The sequence below is a fragment of the Danio rerio genome, chromosome 15, assembly GCF_049306965.1.
Source record: "Danio rerio strain Tuebingen ecotype United States chromosome 15, GRCz12tu, whole genome shotgun sequence".
Taxonomy (NCBI): domain Eukaryota; kingdom Metazoa; phylum Chordata; class Actinopteri; order Cypriniformes; family Danionidae; genus Danio; species Danio rerio.
The window spans coordinates 33,750,162-33,762,331 of NC_133190.1; the positions used below are offsets into that span (position 1 = coordinate 33,750,162).

The 12,170-nt window shown below is 33.8% G+C and overlaps 1 protein-coding gene across 2 annotated transcripts in view; it reads left to right on the top strand.

Moving 5' to 3' along the window:
* The window catches only part of or40a1 (odorant receptor, family 40, subfamily A, member 1), a 617,996-nt gene that overhangs the window by 421,210 nt on the left and 184,616 nt on the right, over positions 1-12,170 (top strand). The window lies entirely within an intron of this gene.

The following is a 12,170-nucleotide window of genomic DNA, read 5'->3' on the forward strand; positions in this document are numbered from 1 at the left end:
ATATGATTGTATAAATAAACATGACTTGGTTTGTGTTTCTTTAAGTTACATAATTCCCTAATCTACATTCTGTCTGCACTTAAGGCAACTAAGATTAGAAATTATAACAGAAAGACATCAAGAAAAACCAGCATGCTGTATCAGAAACTCACACTTTTCCCAAGGGATAGACAAACTACTTTCCACCTCAAGAAAGAGACGAATAGTAAAGAGGACAGAAGCCTGCCAAAAGGCACTGCAAAACCAAAACATTTTTAAAGGAACACCACTTTTTATTTTGGAGAAATGCTCATTTTATAAGTACCTGAGTTTTACCATTTTACTTATCCATCCAGCTGATCTCCAGTCTGGCAGGAGCACTTTTAGCTAAGCATAAATCATTGAATCAGATTAGACCTTTAGCATCTCTAAAGGAGATAAAGGAGTCTGTGGTTTTTATTATTATTATTTTGTTGTTGTTGTGTTTTTTTCTGCAGAAAAGCATATTATGGATGCTGTTTATACAAATGTCAAGCAAAGATATACTTTAATATATCACATATATCGCATTAATATAATTTAATATATCACCACAGCCCACTTGAGTATAGTAGATGACCATGTCCATCCCTTTACAATCACAGTGTACCCATCTTCTGACGGCTACTTCCAGCAGGATAACGCACCGTCAAAAAGCGTGAATGATCTCACTACTGGTTTCTTGAACATGACAATAAATTCATTGTACTTAAATGGTCTCCATAGTCACCAGAACTCAATCCAATAGAGCACCTTTGGGATCTGGTGCAATGGGAGATTCACATAATGAATGTGCAGCTGACAAATCTGCAGCCACTGCATGATGCTATCATGTCAGTATGGACCAAAATGTCTGAGGAATATTTCTGGTGGCTTGTTGAATCTATGCCACAAAGGATTAAGGCAGTTCTGAAGACAAAACGGGATCCAATCCAGTAGTGAGGTGTACCTAATAAAGTGGCCGGTGAGTGTAATCTATAATACATCTAATATATCTATAATATCATTTTTTTAAAATATGGCTAGCTTATGTGGAGTCATGAGAAATATATTGTGAAAGCCTAACTAAAGAGATATTTGCACATGTGATCAGAGAGAGAAAGCCCCGCCCATTAGTGAAAAGCTCTCTATCATTAACATTAACAGTCCTGAGTAAGAAGCAGATATCCTGCTGAACAATATGCTGAAGCTACGTGTAGATGTGAAGCGTGAAGATTCTCTGCCTCATTTGCTGTTCTGGGTATTCAGTCCTTGGTTTGTGACGGATTATAATGTGATAAAAGACTCTTTGGGCGCTTGTGTTAAATGATGCCAATAATTATGTCTGTGTCAGCGGGATGACAGGAGCTTGATGACTCTGTGGATAAAAATGCTGCTAAGTCAGTGATCTAAATGTAGCCACACACAATCTTCAAAGTAATGCCACTGCAGAACAGGTTATAGGCTTACAAAAGAAAGAGATGGAGAGAATTCACCAGACACTCCCTTATATTCCAAGTAAGCACTTGGTTTTTCTGTGTAACAGTCAAAAACTTTCACACACTAGACATAAACTGCATTGGTGGATGAAGTCATTGAAATATGGCTTTGCACATTATAATCTAGCAGTGTATATTCTGTTATCAGCTATGAGATGATAACCATCTGCTTAATAACTTAGATAGAAGCGATTTAGGAAATATATTCACATGACTTGAAGCTAGAAATGTAAACACTTGAACAAACAGACACATACAGTTTTTAATGCATTTAACATTTCATATTATTTACATTATACAACACACAAACATCATTGGAAGTTTGGAACACAATCAAAACCAAAGCATTAATATTTTATTATTATATTTTTTTACTATATATATATATATATATATATATATATATATATATATATATATATATATATATATATATATATATTTATATATATATATGAGCAATATCACACAAGTAGCAATGCGATTTGGCTGTATATCGGCACTGGTGGGAGACATGCGTTGTTTGCCGATATACAGCCATACAGAAACTGTGCGATGCTATCATGTCAATATGGACCAAATTCACTGAGGAATATCTCCTGTACCTTGTTGAATCTATGCCACAAATGATTAAGGCCATTCTGAAGGCAATAGCGGGTCCAACCCAGTACTAGTAAGGTGTACCTAATAAAGTGCCTAGTGAGTTTTACAGAAGTTGGCTTTATTTCTAATAATACAGCATATTGTGTAAACAAGATTCTGTATGGATATATATAATTATTGTTAATATAATGTTAAATACTTTTTTACTAATGAAGGTGAGCTTCTTTAGGCAATCACAGAGAAAAAAACTAGTAAAAAACGCACTATTTATTGGAGAAAATATGGAGCCATGTAACATGTTCACATGTGCTGAAATGTTTTTTGCATTTTCATTGGTTAGTTGAGTTCTCCTCCCCTGGGATAGCATTGAGTGTCTCAATTTATATCTAAAAAATAAAACAAGAAAGAAAAAAGGGAAACGAAAAAAGGAAGGAAAATTAGTGTTTCCAGGAGTGACCAAAACATAGTACCACAGAAAAGCTGTAAATCCCTGTCACTGCACTGTTTGGATCATGAAACCTGATAAAAATGACTATAAGCGAGTATACAGTGCCTCCTACTGGAAAAACAAGGTAAGTAACAATTCTGAATAAAAAAGGTAGCTGTAATTGTTTTGCATCGCTATTTTAGCAGATTGTTGTTGTCAGAGTTAGTGTAAGATGTCTGCTCCAGAAAGCCTGTTTTCACCTTTCACATGATCTGTCCTAGTTGTAGTGCTGAAGCGTTAGATGCAACATCAGGGCAGGAAATGATTCACAATCAGAAAAGTATTTGGTTCACAGGAAGTTGGGACAATTGAAGGAAGACTAAAAATGCACCGCTCTTATTTCTCAACATAGCATGATTGATACAGAACTGTAAATGTAGGCTATTAGGGTGTTTCCTAAGAACTTTCTTTCCAATAATTATTTCTATGAATAATTACCAGATTATCAAGGTAGATGGTTTGCCATTTTTAAATATTTTCCAAATGATGTTTAACAAAGCAAGGACATTTTCACAGTATGTCTGATAATATTTTTCTTCTGAAGAAAGTCATTTGTTTTATTTCAGCTAGAATAACAGCAGTTTTGAAATTTTTATGAACCATATAGGGACAAAATTATTAGCCCCTTTATGCTATATTTTTTTCTCGATAGTCTACAGAACAAATCATCCTTATACAATAACTTGCCTATTTCCCCTAACCTGCCTAGTTAACCTAATTAACCTAGTTAAGCTTTTAAACGTCACTTTAAGCTGTATAGAAGTGTCTTGAAAAATATCTAGTAAAATATTATTTACAGTCATCAAGGTATAGATAAATTAAATCAGTTATTAGAAATTAGTTATTAAAATTATTATGTTTAGAAATGTCTTGAAAAAATCTTCTCTCAGTTTAACAAAAATTGTGGAAAAAACAAAACAAGCGGTCTAATAATTTAGGGGGGCTAATAATTCTGACTTCAACTAAATATATATATATATATATATATATATATATATATATATATATATATATATATATATATATATATATATATATATATGTGACAACAGAATCAGAAACACTGTGATGTTTTTTTACATGAGTTTTAGGAGACTTTTAAATTGGATATTAATCTACACTCTTCAACATATGAAGAAGATAAGTCTATATAGAAATGTTTACGTCCATGGAACCTCTTCATAAAGGTTCATTACAGTAGACAATGATTATTTAGCTTAAAAAAAAAACATCTTTACATGTAGGCTACGTTTTCTTCACATACTTAGGCTACATTTACATTGTCTTTACATTTACTTCTCTTTACATTTATCTCTACAGGACGAATTATAACTTTACAGTCTAATTTATTTGTGACGGCGCCACTTAAAAATCCTGACTTTTTCTTCTAAAATGGTTTTAAGCTTTTTTTTTACTGGGAACACGTCGCATGCTGTCATGGATAGAAGTAGATTTAGTGAGTGTTCGTAGAGTGTCGCACAGCTGTGAACAGCAGAGAGCGCGCTCTCACTGTATATTCAGCTGAAGCGTTGAGACCGAGAAGCTGAAGCAGGTAGCGAATATTACGCTATATAGACCGAGCCTGACACGCCTAAAGGTCGTCGAAACAAGATGTGTGGGGGTCTTCCTTTTAAAAAGGGTAAATAGTTAAAGCAGTAATATGTTGTAAATAATAACAATTTAAAAAAAACTGTTATTATGCTACAGGCTATATGTAAATGTAATTTTGACCGCACCGTTTAATGACTCATGGTCGATGTATGATGCAAATCAGTCAGCCTGCAAATAGCATGTGCAAGAAGATAGACGGACTGTTCAGAAGAGATTATTGTGTTAAAAAGGGAAAATAAAATCTACTGAACTACTGACTGAACTATCTACTAACAGTTTTGTGGACTGGATATTCGTACTGGTTGCTTTAGCCTCAGGCAAAAGCAGTGTACTACTAGGTAAATCATAAACATGTAAAACAGGTTTTCCAGAATTTCTGGAATTAGTGTACTTGATTAAAAAATGTAGGACAATAATAAATATTTCGAAATTTGCCAAAACAAAAAGTAAAAGCGCCAAATTTTACTACATCTTTCATTCACTTAACAGATGGTTATTACCTCATCATAAGTCCACTGTAAAAAATGCTGTGTTCCACACAATTCCTGCTGTCTCAACACAAATTAAGTTAACTTAATTGTTTTTACACATTTAGGTTAATTGAACATAAAACAAATAAGTCATCCCCCAAAACCCTCAAGAATTGTGTTGATTCAGCTCAATAAAAATTAAGTAGGTTAAACAAGCAGCGAAAATATTTTTGTGAGTGTACTGCATTCCCAATATAACAAAAGTGAATAAAACTTTGGCAGAGTGGAGGTTGATAGTTCATGCTCTTTTTGTAAAATTGAAGACATACAGTAACCATGATTCAATTACTGTTTCCTCCGATCCTTTGTATTTATAAGATCATTTGCTACCATAAAGGTAAAACTGTTAAAACTAATATACCAGAGAACTAGGCCTATTATTAATTACTTTATTTTTGTTGGACATATTATTCACAAATAATAATTCTTAAATGTGCAGCCTTTTTATTGAAATTTATGTATTTATGAAATCTATCTGACTGGTTAAAACAATATGAATATTATGACAATTATTTTGGAAGTCTGCTGTATTTGTGTTATTTATTCATTTAATCTTCCCTTTTTTTTTTTACTGTTTTACATGTATTTATATTATCATTTAACTTTAATTTTTGTATGTTTGTTAATGAAGCATCAGTAAAAATATATATCATTTTTTAAATATGACAACAATATAATAATATGATGTCATGGCCTCACATGGCAATATTACATAACAATAAGACTGACTGGTGGTTTATTTTCTGCATGCACCAGTCTGATTATAGCAGCTCATAAGACCACATAATCTGAGTATATTAATAGGCTGAACACAGCAAACACAAAATGGCTTAATGGTGTGAAAAAAATGTCTCAGTGGTTAGCACTGTCGCCTCACAGCAAATATGTCACTGGTTCGAGTCCCGACTGGGTCAGTTGGCATTTCTGTGGAGAGGGGGTCTCGCTGCAAACTCGGTGCAGTGCAATCTGAGCTGCATCCAATGCTTTTTAATGGGCTCACCTAACCCCACCCCTAACCCTACCCGTCACAGTGACGTCACTCACTCCATTGAGTGCATTGTGTCTGACATTGCATCGCTGAGTGATGTAATCTCAGCTTGCATCATAAAGGCTGCATCCAGATGCTATTGGGGTTGCAGCTGGCATCAGCTCAGTAGAACATATGCTGGATAAGTTTGTGGTTCATTCCGCTGTGGCGACCCCTGGTGAATGGAGGGACTTATTCGAAGGAAAATGAATGAATGAAAAATACACTTAAAAATACCAACAAAGTTAACATGTTTGTCCATATGAGTATTAGGCTCGTAGCCAGGGAGGTTTAGGGGGTTCGGAAGACCCACCCCTCACTGACAAAGGTCCAAAATGTATCCTATACATCAGGGGTCACCAATCTCCGTCCGTGAGGGCCGGTGTCCCTGCAGGTTTTAGCTCCAACTTGCCTCAACACACCTGCCTGAATGTTTCAAGTATACCTAGTAAGACCTTGATTAGCTTGTTCAGGTGTGTTTGATTGGGGTTGGAGCTAAAATCTGCAGGACACCAGCCCTCCCGGAACAAGTTTGGTGACCTCTGCTATACATACTTATTTGTCCTATTTTGACTGTTATGCTATCATATATAGTAAAAATAACCTAATGTAAAAGTCATTAATCCATTTAAGCCCACTGGCAACTGTAGTTGCTGTTCATAGTTCATAGTTGCCATTTTCCTTTTATAAGTCATTTTCCACATGTTATCCATGGTTCATTTCTCAATAAGCAAGCGAACAACCAAATAAAAGATTTAAAGAAAGAAAAAAAGGAATTGATTTACTTCCTGTTACGTGAGGCCTTCAACTTCCTACCACTGATTCCAGGATGCAAAATGTCCCCCACCACCACCACCACCACCTCCAAATTAAGACAATTTTTATGTTACTAAACATTATTTTTGTGTTCACAAATGTACATCAAAATAATCCTGAAGGTCTCTAGATTCATCCAAAAAAAGAAAAAAACTTTCAAGGGCAAAGTAAGTACATAACTCATGGGTAGGCCCACACGGAATCAGCGGGCAGAAATCCGCAGATTTCCACAGATTTTTAGCCCAACATTGAGCCAGTGTATTTACTTGTGTATATGTGTGTAAATTTATATTTATTCTGTTTTTAACTTAATATTATTAATATAATAATATTAATAATAATATTAAAATGTTCATATGATTTGCTTACAATACAGTTTGCAAAGTAATATGTTCTGTCTTTTAGTAGATATGCTATGTGAGAGACTTGCTTTGTTTACCAAATAAGTGGATCTAATTAGATTTGCATTGTAAACATTCAATACAAGTTTAAAAAATGTATTATTTTTGTTTTTTTAATATATTAAGGTTTTAGTTATGATACTCCTACAATAATTCTGCATAATCCGCACATTTTTTACAAAAGTTTCAGCTGAAATAGCATAAAACGTCCGCACATTCTGTATGGCCCTACTCAAGCGGAATTAGGGAATACTGTGTTAATAAGTTAATAAATCAAGGTTATTGGTCTTGTTTAATGATTTTTCCTTTCATAATACCACATATACACATATGCATTTAACTGATATCTTTACTTTAAAGTAGCCTTTTTTTGATATACAATTTGATACACAGCAAAATCCTCCCAATCTCCCATTGTTCCCACTCCTACAAAGAGTTAAACTAACACTGGTGCAGAGTTAAAGTGCTAAGTGAACAGAGAATAATCAACTCCTGCTGCAAAAAGCAGGATTGCTGAAAAAACACACAAAAATGCAGTATTAGGTCACTAAAACTCGTCAAGGTGAATATTTTCTAAGGTGCCAGGGTCTGTGATTTTTAGAGAATTGAGAAAAAACATTGTTTACAAAAAACCTGTGTACATGTGGACATTTCCTTAGGAATCTCAACTAAAAATTCACTAAATCTCTCAGAGTCTCAAACTTAAACTCCACAAACAGAATCTGCAGCTTTACGTATTACTAAGCTGTTTGGCTATTTCTGTCAGATGTCTACAAAAATTTGTAGTGAGATTTACAGAGAATATTTTTATTCATCTTTTTGACACACAGCAGTCTGTTGGGGGAACCAGTGTGTGTTTAATCACTTTAAGACAAAGGCATTAAGTCTTTGTGATAGATAATTTTCGGGGGGTGCATATCAAATGGTTGTCTAATTTTAAAAAATGTGTTTATGAATATGAATTGATCTTTTAAAAGCAGTTGTTTTGAGTTCCAAATGTTCTCCTCCTAATCAAATTTTACACTAAAGGGTTCTTACAACATATTTGCCCACATATTCAATTACAATTTTCTTGGAAAAAAAAAAACCTGGAGAAAAGAAATGCACAAGATGTTCACACTATTAACAAGGCTACGTGCTTGAAACAATAAAACAAATTAGGCACAAATGGGTTAAAACCAAACGGAGTCCTGTGTTGGCAGAGGATTCCTCTGTTGAGTCCAACAAGCTAATCCAGCCAAAACTGTGCTTAAAAATGTTACTAAAATGCAGTATTTAAATTTACAATAAATAGAAAATAAGGCGAACAACTGCAAAAAGGTCCACATTTTGACAAAAAAGAAGCACCGCTTTCGCCAGGCTGCCAACAGGCCTGAATGTAATACTTGTACTTGATGATCCACAAGCTGTCCAAATGACTTGCAGTTTCACAGACCTTACACAGCAGATGTCATGAACCCTGAACCCATCGCCTCATTTTACACTTCAAGGTTATTTATGGATTTCACAGTCTGATGTGACAGTACATACTGTACTTTTGCTGGAATGTGTATGGTCAGTAGCCATTCCTCTGTTGCAGGAATCATTTCTTTCTTAGAAAACTCTGATATATGGATGTAGATCGTAATCTCTGAAAACTGTCACAAAAGTTTGACTGATCTTTGTTTCATATGCTTCAGGCTGTGGAATCATCTGGAAGTTGAGGCATTAGACAGGTTGCAACACACAAAGTGGCACGCTAGAAAATTTTTAAGGGTTAGTTCACTCAAAAATGTACATTCTGTCATCATTTACAGTCATTCTAAACCTTTATACTCTGTAAAAATAGATGGGTTAAAAATACCCCAACATATAACCCAACTGTAGATTGTTATAGCACCTTCCCAACTATAGGTTATTTGAACTATTATTTTGATTAAATGTTATTTCTTCCTTTCTGGTAATACTATTGCTATTGTACTACTATTAATTTTATAACTAAGACTTTGTAAATAATAACATACACTTTAAAAAATACATAAAATGCTTTATTTCCATTTCCAAGGCAACATACCTTCACCAAAACTGGACGCGACACCAGGTTGATTTCTCCGCTGGGTCCTAAATGCGAGAATGACGGCAGAATAGCTCAAATATGTGTATCAATCCCCTGGAAAAAATGCAGAGAGGAAAACGAAAGGTACAGTAGATAAACTGTTTTTATCTGTTTAATATAGATCAGTTACGAAGCATTTGTATCATCATTATTTAAGAGTGCTAGTGAAACGAATATGAAAATCCCTCGACACGGAGAGAAGTAAACATGATAAAAATAACTGAAATATTATCACTAAAGCTTAAATAACTTTATAACACAAAACAATGTTACGCACGCATGGCACCCAATCCCACCCCTAACCCCAATTATCATTGGGTGATGAGCAAATCATACTAAATTGTATGAATTACATTCTACGAATTCATACAAATCAGCCACTAAATCAAAAAGTTACGAATTGCCGTGAGATTGCGTCGGCTGTTCTGTGTCAGTTGAATCTGTAGACCAGGGGTCACCAAACTTGTTCCTGGAGGGCCGGTGTCCTGCAGATTTTAGCTCCAACCCTAATCAAACACACCTGAACAAGAAAATCAAGGTCTTACTAGGTATACTTGAAACATCCAGGCAGGTGTGTTGAGGCAAGTTGGAGCTAAACCCTGCAGGGACACCAGCCCTCCAGGACCGAAACAGGTGACCCCTGCTGTAGACTGTTTAAATTCAAATTTTTAACCAAACTGGTAGAGTTATTAAATAAATAACCAAAAAAGTTTAAAAATAATCCAACACAGCACCAAATATTTGTAACTCAACCATTGGGTTAATTAAATAAATCAACGTTTTTTAGAGTGTATGTTTCTTTCTTCTGTTGAACACAAAAGAAGATATTTTAAGGAAAGCTGAAAACCTGTAACCATCGACTTCCACAATATTTGTTTTTCCTACTATGGAAGTCTCTGTTTTTATCTTTCATCAAAATATCTTCTTTATTATCCAACAGAAGAAACTCATAAAGGTTTATAATCACTCAAGAGGGAGTAAATATTTATGTTTGAGTGAACTACCCCTTTAAGGTTAATCTAGCTTCATATTTCTGGTTGTAATGACTCGCGTGTGAAGCATGTTGTCTTGATGCCTCTAACAGTAATGATTTTTTTTGCGTGTGTCTCTTTGAAGCTTCAATTTTATTGGCAGGGTGTCTTAATATTTAACCCGATAGCATTACCTCTGCTAGTCAATAATTAACCCGATAATGACCTTTCATGCCTTTTGGACAGAGTCTGAACTCACTTAAGCTGTTCAGTAAGTTTCCACACTCTGAGAAATGTAAGAAAAGGAAATCTCAAATATATATATATATATATATATATATATATATATATATATATATATATATATATATATTATTTTTTTTTTTTTTAAAAAAGGAAAGATCTGCTTTGATCAGCTTGAAGTTGCTAAAGGTTGCAGTTGTCGCCTCTGTAAGGCTTCGTAATGACCTGTTGTACGGGGGAGCCTGGGTAGATCAACACAGCTGTGAAATCTTACTGTCATTCTTGTTTGTTCAGTCAACAATTGGGTCAAATGTCCCAATGAACAGAGCACTACCAAACTTTTACTGCTTCCTGATCATTTGTTCCCCGATATATTTTCAGATACGAGTAAACATGTATTATTGATTATGTATATTTTTAATATAAAATACCTCATATTTTGATGCGATATACAAAATGTGTGTAAATGATGGTACACTGTCATTTAGTTTTAGATAGATATTTTTAAATAGATATTTTTTAAACATTAAAAGCATCGCAAGTTGTTTCAAATAATTAAAAACATGAATTTATTATTATTTATTAATAGGTCATCAAAAGATTCTTGTTCTAAACATGGCAAAGATTTTTTGGTAAATAAATTATTGTTATAGTGAACAACACTTTAGCAAGTCGTGACAAGTATACACATTTTCGCTCTGATGTGACAGTACATACATTAATCTTTTACAATAATCTTGAAAAGCAGCACTACGGTTTTAGCAAATAATACAAAGTTTAGAGCTGCTGCTATTAAGTTTGTTTTGACATAATATAGGTGTATATTTTATATATTTATTATGTAGATGTGATACAGACACATACATAAAAACTAAACTAAACAAAACTTGTTACATAGATATTAAAATTTAGATATAATTTGTATCATATTTTATATCAAAGACAAATAAACCTTTTTCTGAAAGACATGCATGTGTGTATTCATATATCAGGGTTTCTGCAGGTTTCTTCAAATCAAATTTAAGACTTTAAGACTCTTTTAAGACCACTATGAATGAAAGTTTAGACTTATACAGAGCTAAACACTAAGGATTTTTTCTAATGGCCCAGTTACTTATGTAATATCATGTAAAGGGATGTGTTGCTTTAGTTTTCTTTCCATGCTTAGGGAATTTGATTAGGAGAATTTGCTGTATGTCTAACAGCTGTTGTGATGTGTGTGTGTGTGTGTGTGTGTATATATATATATATATATATATATATATATATATATATATATATATATATATATATATATATATATATATATATATATATATATATAAAGCTTTAAGATGGACGATTGGGTAGCTTTACTTGAACATAGAAAAATTAAGACCTGTTTAACATGGTTTAGGACCTACAACAAAACATTTAAGTAAATTTAGGACTTTAAAAAATTTAGTTTCTGAAATTTAAGACATTAAGACTTCCATACGACCTCGCGGACACCCTGATGCATACAAAATAAACACAGAGTGCGCCCGCGCATGCACACACACACAAGAAAATCCATTTAAGAAGTGATTAATTGTAATTATAGTTTACCCAGCACTAAATAATATTTCATTTAGCAATAAATCAGCTTCAAAATGCTTTCTGAAAAATCATGTGACACTGACAATGGCCTAAGATCGCTAAATATTCAGTTTTGCCTTCAAAATATCTTCATATATTTTAAAATTTTCTTTTAATGTTATATTGTTTTAATTCAAAAGTTCCCAATTAGATATGCATGCTAGAACCCTGAGCTCGGAGATACTTGAGCCCAAGGCTCCCGCCCGGTCAATAAGCATATAAGGGGATCCGAGATCAGGTAGATCTTGAGAGCTCTCCCTTAGAACATGGAGG